Genomic DNA, 12,808 nt, shown 5'->3' on the forward strand with positions numbered 1-12,808 from the left:
GGTGCCGCTACAAGCAGGCCAGTATAAGACGATTGACAGTGGCATACAATGACTGTATGAGGCTGCTTCTGAGAGCTCCAAGAAGCTCCAGTGCAAGCCAAATGTTTGTCAGTGTTGGGGTTCCCACCTGCTCTGCTGTGCTACGAAATCTTATGTACAAATTCATGTGTAGGGTATCTGAGTCAGTAAATGACATCATTAATGTCATCACTAACACAATACGTAGTTCTGTCAGGTTCTCCTCCAGACTATGGAACCATTGGCGAACTTGTCTGTATGTTCGAAACTGAATATGATTGAACTCTTTTTATTGTATATTTCTTTCTACTTTTTATTATTCTTTTTATCTATTGTGTTGTTGTACTGACTGTGATATGGATTCCCCTGAGTCTGCAATAAAGAATCAATCATCATCATCATTATAGCCTCCAACACCTGTGCGTGGCCAATGGACAAGCTGCCACTCACTCAGGCTTGATTGGATGGGAGTTAAGGCTCATACATAGTCTGGATTTTCGGTGGTTAGGTGACCACCGAACTACAACATGACGTCACGAGCCGCGGTGAAGAGCAAACCACCGCCACCGCTCCAGCCCTTCGCTCTGTTTTTACTCACCACCGCTCAACGTTATTTCAGCTCCGGTGGTCAGCTCACCACCGGAGCGGTGGTCACCTTACCACCGAAAATCCAGACTATGAATAGGCCTTTACTCTCCATGAGCCTTTTGACACCATCCAGCCTTCCTCTTCGATGTCTCCCTTTTGACTGATACCTGTCCATTCAGCCGGTGAAAACTACAGTTCACAAAAAGTTCACTCCAGGCCCAAAAATGTAGGCCCGGCCCTACTTGGGCCCTCATCAAACCCTGTACACTCAAGAGAATGTCCCCGCTACCACATATATATATCTCCACATAGGGAGCTGACCTGTTCCGACATTCCATATGTTGATCTGACCTCATCAAACCCTGTACACTCAAGACATGCTCCTTATATAGCCAGTACAGAATTCATTCCATGTTGATCTGACCCCCCCCATGCCAAAGTGTCAGTGCTCGCCCAGCAGTCTGCCGTCAACGAGGCGGATGCGTGCACGCGAGTGTATGGTATGTAGCATAGTACTACATTATATCATGACCTGTCTGTTGTGTACTTTTATTATGTAGTGATGTACTATATACTGTTTCCTGTTTTGCCTAGTTACTGTTGCCTGTCTTGTCTAATCTCCCTGTGGTCCATGGTTTTCTCCACCTGTGTCCTGTTAGTCTCCCAGCCAGTCCCTGTGTTGATTGTCTTTGAGTGTCACCTGTGTCTGGTTAACCCTTGTGTCTATTTAAACCCATTCTGAACGGGCACCCATTTTGGTGTCGGCATCATGTTATGCTTTAGCTATTTAAAAATAGCAGATCTACAAGCTCAGAATGGGTTAATCAGACCAGTGTGTGTCCAGTGGAAACCTCGTATGAATCTGATCTCAGTCCCTTGTGTTCCCTGCCAGGTAACAGAGCTTAGATGTTGTAGTGTTCAGTCCTAGTTATGTTCTTATCTTAGATGTTGTAGTGTTCAGTCCTAGTTATGTTCTTATCTTAGATGTTGTAGTGTTCAGTCCTAGTTATGTTCTTATCTTAGATGTTGTAGTGTTCAGTCCTAGTTATGTTCTTATCTTAGATGTTGTAGTGTTCAGTCCTAGTTATGTTCTTATCTTAGATGTTGTAGTGTTCAGTCCTAGTTATGTTCTTATCTTAGATGTTGTAGTGTTCAGTCCTAGTTATGTTCTTATCTTAGATGTTGTAGTGTTCAGTCCTAGTTATGTTCTTATCTTAGATGTTGTAGTGTTCAGTCCTAGTTATGTTCTTATCTTAGATGTTGTAGTGTTCAGTCCTAGTTATGTTCTTATCTTCCCTGTAGCCTGTATGCTCCTGCCTTCGTTTTTGGAGAATAAATCACTTTGCATTTGACCTCCTCTGCCTCTTGACTGTCGCGGTTTTGCTATTGGGTCCCTACATCTCCTAAGGTGCACCGTGACACTATAGCCTGATTATCAGACTCAGGGGTCTATGGGCTGGAAACCTGCAGGCTGCAGTGACACTACAGTATCTGCACCCGATGTAGTATGAAATCAGTCCAGTCCTGTTATCGATCACTGTGTTCAAGTTTTGATACGTCAGCATTGGCCAGGTTATTGACCCCCCCCCCTCCCCATCTCTCTCTCTCTGCCAAGTTCCCCACATGTGTTACTGTCGAAGTGTCCTTGAGCAAGACACTGAACTGAAGGGTATAGGTCTGTAACTCAGAATATACCCTTTCAGATTGATTTGGTTTGATTTGTTTTAAATAATCACTGAGGATTTTACAGTGTAGATTGAGGCCCCAGAGATAAGGCATGGTATCCAATGGGGTCTGACTGTAACCTAATACATATGAAACCGAGTATGATGTCAGAGCAAAATGTACGAACACGGAGCAATGTGGTCGAAATGGTGTCTTTATGCTTTGACTTGACACAAGTTGACATAGTGTTGGGATTGTGCTGCTATCAACCCTCCAACGTCAACATTGAGCAATGCTCTGTCTCTGACATTGGAAGCTGTGTGATGTACAGTATCGTACGGTCTCTGACATTGGAAGCTGTGTGATGTACAGTATCGTACGGTCTCTGACATTGGAAGCTGTGTGATGTACAGTATCGTACGGTCTCTGACATTGGAAGCTGTGTGATGTACAGTATCGTATACGGTCTCTGACATTGGAAGCTGTGTGATATACAGTATCGTATACGGTCTCTGACATTGGAAGCTGTGTGATGTACAGTATCGTACAGGTCTCTGACATTGGAAGCTGTGTGATATACAGTATCGTACGGTCTCTGACATTGGAAGCTGTGTGATATACAGTATCGTACGGTCTCTGACATTGGAAGCTGTGTGATGTACAGTATCGTATACGGTCTCTGACATTGGAAGCTGTGTGATATACAGTATCGTATACGGTCTCTGACATTGGAAGCTGTGTGATATACAGTATCGTATACGGTCTCTGACATTGGAAGCTGTGTGATGTACAGTATCGTACGGTCTCTGACATTGGAAGCTGTGTGATATAATACAGTATCGTACGGTCTCTGACATTGGAAGCTGTGTGATATACAGTATCGTACAGTCTCTGACATTGGAAGCTGTGTGATGTACAGTATCGTACGGCCTCTGACATTGGAAGCTGTGTGATATACAGTATCGTACGGCCTCTGACATTGGAAGCTGTGTGATGTACAGTATCGTACGGCCTCTGACATTGGAAGCTGTGTGATGTACAGTATCGTACAGGTCTCTGACATTGGAAGCTGTGTGATATACAGTATCGTACGGTCTCTGACATTGGAAGCTGTGTGATATACAGTATCGTACGGTCTCTGACATTGGAAGCTGTTTGATGTACAGTATCGTACGGTCTCTGACATTGGAAGCTGTGTGATGTACAGTATCGTACGGTCTCTGACATTGGAAGCTGTGTGATGTACAGTATCGTACGGTCTCTGACATTGGAAGCTGTTTGATGTACAGTATCGTACGGTCTCTGACATTGGAAGCTGTGTGATGTACAGTATCGTACGGTCTCTGACATTGGAAGCTGTTTGATGTACAGTATCGTACGGTCTCTGACATTGGAAGCTGTTTGATGTACAGTATCGTACGGTCTCTGACATTGGAAGCTGTTTGATGTACAGTATCGTACGGTCTCTGACATTGGAAGCTGTTTGATGTACAGTATCGTACGGTCTCTGACATTGGAAGCTGTTTGATGTACAGTATCGTACGGTCTCTGACATTGGAAGCTGTGTGATGTACAGTATCGTACGGTCTCTGACATTGGAAGCTGTGTGATGTACAGTATCGTACGGTCTCTGACATTGGAAGCTGTGTGATGTACAGTATCGTACGGTCTCTGACATTGGAAGCTGTGTGATATACAGTATCGTACGGTCTCTGACATTGGAAGCTGTGTGATGTACAGTATCGTACGGTCTCTGACATTGGAAGCTGTTTGATGTACAGTATCGTACGGTCTCTGACATTGGAAGCTGTTTGATGTACAGTATCGTACGGTCTCTGACATTGGAAGCTGTGTGATGTACAGTATCGTACGGTCTCTGACATTGGAAGCTGTGTGATATACAGTATCGTACGGTCTCTGACATTGGAAGCTGTGTGATGTACAGTATCGTACGGTCTCTGACATTGGAAGCTGTGTGATATACAGTATCGTACGGCCGTCAGGGAATTACCGTTTTGTCTCTATTCCAAGCATAACAAATACATTTCTACATGTTGGTCCATACAGCTCCTTTCCCGCCTTTCTTAGGCGTTATAGGAGACTTCATATAAACGTGCCATGCTGACATTAAATACTTTATTTCCAAAATGGGCAATTGGGCATTAGGGCGAGGGCATATTTAAGCAATTTTACACGAGAGGGGGTGGTTTAACGTCATTAATGCACTTATTTATTGCAATTATACAACAGTTACCCTTAAAACTAATAGAATCGCTGAAAAATTATAATCTTTCAATGACAGATGTAGTCACTACGACCACAAATGTCCCAAGAAACTACTGTAGCTAGCCTATAGCCACCGAGTCTGCTGCATGCGCAGAAAAACACGGCTGAATTGTTCGTTTTGATTAGGCGTTGAAATAATGTGATTTGAAGCACGGCTAGAAAGCTATTCAATCAGATTGCTTCCTCAAAATGACCTGTTGTGTAATTGTGCACCCTATAGTGCCTCAATCTGAATCTTTTACTAATTGTTAGTTTAGCTCTAAAAAGATTCTTAGCCATGAAAATAACCCTTACCCACATGGAGACCTCAAAAATGTCATAAAAACTCAGGCTCGAAACGCCGTCAATAAATGTATTGGAACATGTGAGCGGGTTCTATTCTTCTTTTCCATGACCCAAAAAATGTCCCCATAAGGTTACGTTTTCCTGCTTTTACTATTCGTGTGGGGAACTTTGGTCCCCACATATTAACCCATTCTGACCTGAGATCAGATTCATACGAGGTTTCCGCCGGACACACACTGGTCTGATGAACCCATTCTGACCTGAGATCAGATTCTAAAAATGTCAGTCGTTCTTCGATTTTTCAAAAATAGCAGACCTACAAGCTCGTATCGCGCCACTCGGTGGCGCGATATGAGCTTGTAGATCTGCTATTTTTAAATAGCTAAAGCATAACATGATGCTGACACCAAAATGGGTGCCCGTTCAGAATGGGTTAAAACCTGATGTACAGACATAGGAACACACACGCATGCACATACTGTATGCCTGCATATACAGCATGTGTGCATGCACACACATACGCACACGCATACACTCGCGCACACACACGTGTGCGTGTGCCTGCATGCGCCATGCGCTCACACTCACACACACTAATAACTTCACATAACAATGCATAGACCTGTATGTGATTCACAATAGCGTATAGCGTACATGTACAAGGTCACAACATGTCGCATTGCGGCACGTTGGGGAAAACCTGGCTCTATAGGCAGAGCCCTAGAGTAAGACAGAGTTATACGACAACTCCGTTCACTTCATGGGGCTTCAGTCCATAGCGAACAACAGTGCTAAAGTCCTGGACCGGAAGTTAAGGCAGAATGTACTCAGGCAACAGCCCAGCTTTATAATGATCTTAAATCCTTTTATTTTAGATCATCTTTTTGTAATAGTACAACATAAACATTACAGAGACTTTAGTTGTCACTGTACAATACTTATACAAACAGTTATCAACTTATCATGTTGCACACATGCTTAACATTGCTGATATTTGCACTGCCTTCGTTGAAATGTATTTCAAACTCCAGCTTGTCACTGTCCAGGTTGCATGAACAGCGCTCGAGTGGTCAGTTTTCTGCCCCCTCAATGTCGTACCTCTGTCTTACTCTATGGCTCTGGCTCAAGGGTACACCAGGGGCACTATACTGTACACCAGGGGCACTATACTGTAGGTATAGCATCTCTATTCTGGAGGGAACCTTCACCAAAAACAGCAGATCTACGAGCTCACAATGCAACACACTATGATGCGTTGTGAGCTTATAACGATCTAATATTTTCGACGAAGACATTTAGTGTAGCCCATGGTAGGTAGGTCAACTTCATACAATGCCCATGGGAATATGGTCAACATACGGTGCATGGTCAAAGTATTGGCAGACTTTTCGTTATGGTCAAAGCCCGTGTTTGATATCTGCCTATAGCTAAAGAGAAGCAAATGTTATGTTATGTTATGTTATGTTATGTTATGTTATGTTATGTTATGTTATGTTATGGTCAAAGCCCGTGTTTGATATCTGCCTATAGCTAAAGAGAAGCAAATGTTATGTTATGTTATGTTATGTTATGTTATGTTATGTTATGTTATGTTATGTTATGTTATGTTATGTTATGTTATGGTCAAAGCCCGTGTTTGATATCTGCCTATAGCTAAAGAGAAGCAAATGTTATGTTATGTTATGTTATGTTATGTTATGTTATGTTATGTTATGTTATGTTATGTTATGTTATGTTATGTTATGTTATGTTATGTTATGTTATGGTCAAAGCCCGTGTTTGATATCTGCCTATAGCTAAAGAGAAGCAAATGTTATGTTATGTTATGTTATGTTATGTTATGTTATGTTATGTTATGTTATGTTATGGTCAAAGCCCGTGTTTGATATCTGCCTATAGCTAAAGAGAAGCAAATGTTATGTTATGTTATGTTATGTTATGTTATGTTATGTTATGTTATGTTATGTTATGTTATGTTATGTTATGGTCAAAGCCCGTGTTTGATATCTGCCTATAGCTAAAGAGAAGCAAATGTTATGTTATGTTATGTTATGTTATGTTATGTTATGTTATGTTATGTTATGTTATGTTATGTTATGTTATGTTATGTTATGGTCAAAGCCCGTGTTTGATATCTGCCTATAGCTAAAGAGAAGCAAATGTTATGTTATGTTATGTTATGTTATGTTATGTTATGGTCAAAGCCCGTGTTTGATATCTGCCTATAGCTAAAGAGAAGCAAATGTTATGTTATGTTATGTTATGTTATGTTATGTTATGTTATGTTATGTTATGTTATGTTATGTTATGTTATGGTCAAAGCCCGTGTTTGATATCTGCCTATAGCTAAAGAGAAGCAAATGTTAAGACATGATAATGATAAAGAGTAAAACCCTGAGATGGATACAGGCAGAAGGAGAGATGGAGGCTTAGGCTGGCTCTAAAGGCACGCACGCACGCACGCACACACACACACACACACACACACACACACACACACACACACACACACACACACACACACATCACGCATGCATACCTCTAAACCAAATCCTCTGCTTGTGCAACAATTCCACCATTTCAAAATAAAGAATAAGATAACAGATTTATAATACGTTACAATTAAGCAGGGAAACCACTAATTATATGGTCCATAAATCCACTCTCTCTAAGCACCAAAAACAAGCCTCAGGTTGGCTCCGCTGTGCCCGTGAGAGACGGAGGACGTGATGAAAGGCTCTCCATGTGTTTAGCGTCACCACTTAAACCCTACTGTATACTTTGAGTGGACCAGAGTCCACGGTACCGGCCCTGTCCTGCATTCCGTCTATACGAAAACAGATCATTCTGAGATAAATAGCCGTAAATAGCCAATCTACAACAAGCTTGCAAGGTGTTTGTATATATAGCTCTTCTATTTTCGCTGTGTTACGACTCACTGAGTCTATAGCGATGTTATTTAAATAACCACCCTTAATATATAGGGACCCTAGGGTTTAAGTGGTTAAATACCCGCAGGCTCATGGAGCCTTGGAAAGAACAGCAGGGTGGAGATAGGGATCTATCCCATAGCGGTCCTCGACCACACTGCTGCCTCCAGCCAACTGCCGTCTGATCGCTATCAACCCCATCCCCCTTCTCACTGATCTTTCTCTATTCTCTATTGAACCTTTTTAGCCTCCCACCCCTACAGAGTCACATATACTCACGCAGATCTCCCCCCTACTGAACAAAACAAACCCCCCCATATCATCACATTGTTGTGTCCGTCCCCTACAGCAGAAGGCTTTGTCTTTGGCCCCAGCCAGCCAAAAGGCCCTCGCTGCTTCCCCGGTGAGAGTGGTGGTGTGTGGTTGAACACAGCAGGTTCAGCGGCGCACCGTGCCTAAGTGCTTTTTGATGGACTCACCACATTCACTCAAACATCAATGGTGGGAGGTTGGGCTGATGGGGGAGGAGGAGGGCGGGGCGTTTGGATAGTGAAATATCTGCGTATAGCCCCGATTTATACCCCGTCGCACGACATAACCAGAGATTACTTATGTTTTTAAGTGACTGAAGCAGTGGCGTGCACAGATAGACACTAGGGAGTGCTAGAGCAAAAAAGCAAAAAAATGTTTTCTTTTTAATTTGTAGTGTGTGGACCATGCAGTGACATTGATCAAATCTTGATAAAAAAATGCTTCTACTATATTATTTAGGCCCCCCACAATCTAAAGCTATGTTTCTATGTCAGTGGTTCTTCGATTAAAAAGAAAATAGCAGACCTACAAGCTCGTAGCGCGCCACTCGGTGGCGCGCTATGAGCTTGTAGATCTGCTATTTTTCAATAGCTAAAGCACCAAAATGGGTTCCCGCACCAAAATGCGCTGCACAAGGTGCCCTTTTTTTCACTTGAGCACCTGCCCCTCTAAATGTCTGTGCACGCCACTGGACTGAAGTATGTGCAGCTACATAGGCGCACTACACATAGCCTATACAACAAACAGCATGGACACCTCGCGTTGCTCTGCATTAATGGACTTGACCATCACAGACCTGTGAAGTGGTGACAAAGGACTGAACAGAATTTACGATAACATTTTCAATTGAAAAAGAAAATCAGTTGAGAATCTGAATTTAGTTATTGTTTAATATATGGCTAATAAGGAATAAAATGTATTTGATATAATAAGCATATTTTATATAAAAATATTAAATATTTCATACAGTATAATAATTTTCAAGTGACACGTGGCATGACACACTGCTGTCGAATCATAAATGAGGATTAAGGCCGATGTTACGTGTAGCTGTAAGCAGAGACGGTCTATTATTTTTATGTCAGTCAAGTATGTTCTCTCTTTCTCTTTAATCCCCTGTGCTGTGCTTGCATTGTCATTCGCCACAAAGCCATTAAGAGCTGCAGCTGTGAGAGTCACATAAACACTATACCGGTTCATTTAAAGATTTAAAATGTACGGCATATACAAATGAATACTCTTATTGTTAGAGCTTGGAACCCGAATGATGTACTGTACAGTATGTAGCCTGTACAGTACGCTTTGATTAACTCTGGCAGATGAGCAAAGATACATGGTGTTGTTGTTATGTTTGGCTGTTATTTGGTATTTTATTATATGGTAAACATTTTTCTGGTGAATTATGGTCTTTGATTTCAAGGCCTGGCCCTACCTGGGCCGTCATCAAACCCTGTACAGTGTACACTCAAGAGAATGTCCCCGCTACCACCCTTAGATCTCCATATACTGTATGGAGCTGACCTGTTCTGACCTTAGAGTATATATGAATAGAGATGGCACCCAGAAGAAACCCTGAGGCGAAATGGACATAGTGGCCGAATTTGGTATTGCAGCGTGGGCCCAAACACATGAACGCGCTGGTCCGTTGACTATATCATTGTGCACGTTCACGACGGCAGCACGTTCGCGCGCGTTCGTGCACGTTCAACGGCAGCGCGTTCATGTGTTTGGGCCCAGACACTATTGCAATCCATCCCAGAATGCACTCTGTTCCTACCCGGAAGGAGGAGTGAAATCGCCTCATGCGCTTTTGAGCAACTTAATGCAAGTGGATGGAAGGAGAACTCGGATGCCATCTCTATTCATATATACTCTAAGGTTCTGACATTCCATATGTTGATCTGACCCCCCCATCTTCCGTCAACGAGGCAGATGTGTGCACGTGCCCCTCGCCCTATAGGGCGAGGTCGCTGAATTCTCGCCCTCAGGCGTCTTACTGCATGGTTTTACTAGTATTTTACTAGTATCCTCTGAGACGGAGATGGTACCATTATTATCATGATCGTTATTATGACCGATCATATGAAGATAGGTTGAAAATGTGTGACGTCCTCTTTAAATATTCTGCGAAGAATGATTTATTATAGTACAACTCACTTCTTCTTAAAGAATGATTTATAGTACCACTTTATAGAACCCCTTTTGGTGTTAGCATTATGTTATGCTTTAGCCATTGAAAAATAGCAGATCTACAAGCTACGAGCTTGCATTTTTAGAATCTGATCTCAGGTCAAAATGGGTTTTAAAGATCCAAGTCGTTGAATCAGACAATTCCAAATGAAGCTTGATTCTCCTGTGTAATAATAAAGGGATCCAGGAAACCCATTTGCCACTGTGAGCAAATGTGGATTAACAGGAGACAACTTTGTATGCGGGCATGAATGAGGTCAGTGTATGGAGCACATATAATGCCTCAAATATCATGGCAATAATTGTTGAAAGTAAAAAGAAAGTTGATAAAATAAGTGCTGTTATAAATGTCACCATCTCACATGGCAACACGTTAAAGCAAAGTTATCCAGAAAGTGAATTGAGTTGTTCACTCCGTGACAGTCCATTTGAATCACACCGATTTCCAAGAAGATATAGGCTCTACTAAAACTAGTATCCCAAGTGATAAATGTCAAGCGGAAGAAAAGACAGGAAGACTGCATTGGGCTGAAAGAAAAGAGTGTGATGGGCAGAGGCACTGCAGGGCGACAGTAAATCACATTTTATCACTTCAGTGACTTATACACTATTCAGAGATTAGAAGTAGGCTACGTTTAACCACTTAATGACTATTTTTGGACATGCATAATAGGCAAACATTCAGCGACTATAGAGAGTATGCGCATGCTTAAAGTGAATGGCACATTGAGTGGCAAAGCAACATGCAAAGTGAGTTTAACATGGGGCGGCGGCGGTGGCTCAGGGGTAGAGTGCCTGGATGGTAACCGTAAGGTTGCCAGTTCGAACCCGGGCTCCCCCAGAGTTACTGTCGAAGTGTCCTTGAGCAAGACACTGAACCCCTAATTGCTCCCGATGTGCTAGTTGGTGCCTTGCATGGTTTCCGCTGCCATCGGTGTATGAATGGGTGAATGTAATGCACAATCTCTGTAAAGCGCCTTGGATAAAGGCGCTATATAAATGCACCATTTACCATTTAACATGGTTTAATGTGTTAGTCTGTTTGAATGCATGGGTTGTCAAGACCAGAAAGTAGTTTTGCCACTCAGTAGGCATTCCTGCATAACTTCCGGGTTTGATGATTATGTCATGCACATACCCTCTATAGCTGATCTACGTTGATTTGTGAGTTTATAGATTGTCTATTTTTGAAGAGAGAAAAAAGAGGGGGCCAAGAGACCTGCCCAGCAGACCTGTCTGACAGTGGCGTGCACAGATAGACACTAGGGGGTGCTAGAGCACCCCCTGCCCTTTTGGCAATTTTGCTCTTAAAAAAAAGAAAAAAAAAAGTTTTTGTTTTTTTCTTAATTTGTAGTGTGGACCATGCGGTGACATTGATCAAATCTTGATAATAAAACGCTTCTACTATATTATTTAGGCCCCCACAATCTAAAGCTATGTTTCTATGTCAGTGGTTCTTCGATTAAAGAAAAATAGCAGACCTACAAGCTCGTAGCGCGCCACTCGGTGGCACGCTATGAGCTATTTTTCAATAGCTAAAGCACCAAAATGGGTTCCCGCCAGAAAATGCGCTGCACGGCGGTGCCCTTTTTTTCACTTGAGCACCTGCCCCTCTAAATGTCTGTGCACGCCACTGAACACATGCATGTAAAACACTGCACTCCATGATGTACTGTATACAGTAATAGAAACATGCCAGCCGTGTTAACATTGTCAATAAAATGACAGGCTTCAAATCTACAAACATATATATATGTGTTTCAGCTGTGATATTTGATTTTGACCTCAAAAGACACGCATTGAACATGAAAGGGACCTATATTATAACAGCCATATGGCCACAGTTCATTCAAGGCCTCACAAAGGGGGGGGACTTAATCCGAAGTCAAGGCAATGCAGTGACCCATCGAAAAGCTTTGCCTCGTATCACCCATAAACCACCCTTTAGCCTGACCAGGCACTCTTTCCGGGGGTTGCAGACCACAGAAGGGAAGGTGATGATAATAAATCATTTATTTATTTAAATCCTGACTTTAAATCCACTTTTCTCTCCTTCTATCTACAGTAGCACAGGTTAACTTAATAGATTGCAAAGTCACTGTTATAAATTGTTTGATTTATGTGGAGAAAGGGGAGAGAGAGAGAGAGAGAGAGAGAGAGAGAGAGAGAGTCATATTGGTGCAAGAGAGGAACCTAAAGACATAATGCTGATGCAGAATTCGTAGCCAAAGTGAAAGTCATTGGCTGCAACATCAATCAATCACTGAAACATTTGTACCAATGGAAAGCGACCGCTCTTCCTCTGCATGTCTTCCCCAATCCCCCAATGAGCCGGAGTTAATAAGAAGAAGATAAACTGATCCGAGGTGATTTACCCTTCATTCTTCCACTTCCACCTTGGAGATCTGCTCCTGACCTTTGACCCGTCCTCCCGACCCACTGACCCCAGCTTTGTGTGCCAGTCAGGTGCCAGCTAGAGGTCCATAGGGAATGAGATGGTCTCACACGAGGGGGTGGGCGTGGGAGAGAGACGG

Source organism: Protomyctophum parallelum, assembly GCF_964188405.1.
Source record: "Protomyctophum parallelum genome assembly, chromosome: 5".
NCBI lineage: Eukaryota > Metazoa > Chordata > Actinopteri > Myctophiformes > Myctophidae > Protomyctophum > Protomyctophum parallelum.